The 1,357-nt window shown below is 42.7% G+C and overlaps 1 non-coding gene across 1 annotated transcript; it reads right to left on the bottom strand.

Moving 5' to 3' along the window:
* Window positions 1-766: 766 nt before the first annotated feature.
* LOC133233836 (U6 spliceosomal RNA) lies at window positions 767-873 on the bottom strand. Its single transcript, XR_009731885.1, has one exon. It is a non-coding gene; the product is annotated as a U6 spliceosomal RNA (small nuclear RNA).
* Between the last annotated feature and the right edge of the window lie 484 nt (window positions 874-1,357).

Below are 1,357 nucleotides of genomic sequence, written 5' to 3' on the forward strand. Positions count from 1 at the left end.
AACAGAGGACTCAAGAGTTAGTAGTAGAAGTTCTTAAACAAGCCAGAAACTCTTCTCAGCTCAGTAGGCTAGCAACAATGAGGTACCATCACATTCCCCCCTCCCCCCAGAAAGGCTACAATTAAAGACTCCCAATATCAAGAGTTGGTGAGGATGCAGGTCAACTGAAGTCTCCTTCATTGCTAGTAAGAGTATAAAATGGTGCAACCACTTTGGAAAGCTGTTAGGCTGCTTTTAATGTAAGTCCACTCCTAGGTACATACTTAAATGCAGATGCCTAAAAAAGTCTTGTAGAAGATTGGGCATGGTGACGAGTCATAATAGCTCAAATTCACTCCATCAGTTTCCTTTCTCTGGGATGATGGACTGCCCAGGACAGGGTTTTCTCACAGTAGAGTCCAGGGGCACCAGAAAGCAGAGAAGGCTTGCCTCGCATCTTGAAGCCCCACTGAGAACCAACCCATGGTCACTTCAGTCCTTTTTCTGTTGGCAAAGCGTTCACTGAGCATTTATTACAGACTTGACTCTTCTCAGGCATTTTAACCTTTGAAAGTGAAGTGAAAGTATTAATCACTCAGTCGTGTCTGACTTTTGAGACCCCATGGACTGCAGCCCTCCAGGCTCTTCTGTCCATGGAATTCTCCAGTCAAGAATACTGGAGTGGGTTGCCATTCCCTTCGCCAGGGGATCTTCCCGACCCAAGGATCGAACCTGGGTCTCCTGCATTGCATGCAGATTCCTTATCACCGAGCCACCTGGGAAGCCCAAAAATATGGTACACTTCATGAATTTGCACATCATCCTTGTGCAGGGGCCATGCTAATCTTCTCTGTATTGTTCCAATTTTAGTATATGTCCTGCTGAAGCGAGCACAATGAGGTAGATACAATAATTATCCCCTTATATAGATGAAGAAACTGAGACTTAGGGAAGTTAAGCAATTTTTAAAGTTAAGAAGTTAAGCAATTCAAAGATCTGAATGCCGAGTCGGTTTCAGAGCTCCTCACGCTGAACCAGGATTTAGAAGACCCAAGGTCCTGCCTGCCCTCTCCTGGCACACAAGCCTGGGGAATGAAATGAGTTGAGGCATAAATTTTTTAATGGCTTGAAAAAGTCACTTAACCTATCTGGCTTTCAATTTCTTGTATAAAATGAACGTTACATTGAATCTCTAAGCTCACTTCAGGTATAAATTTAATGCCAAAGTTCTGTAAACTCAGTAGAACACTTATGGTTAACTGACAACAGCTGTCAATGGATAATCTGCTGATCACTAAAAGCAAGCCCACAAACTACCCCTGATTTCAAGCAACTATTCTTAAAGTTTCTTTATGCAAAATAGATATCAATTTAATTC

The sequence above is a fragment of the Bos javanicus genome, chromosome 20 (genome assembly GCF_032452875.1).
Source record: "Bos javanicus breed banteng chromosome 20, ARS-OSU_banteng_1.0, whole genome shotgun sequence".
Classification (NCBI taxonomy): Eukaryota; Metazoa; Chordata; class Mammalia; order Artiodactyla; family Bovidae; genus Bos; species Bos javanicus.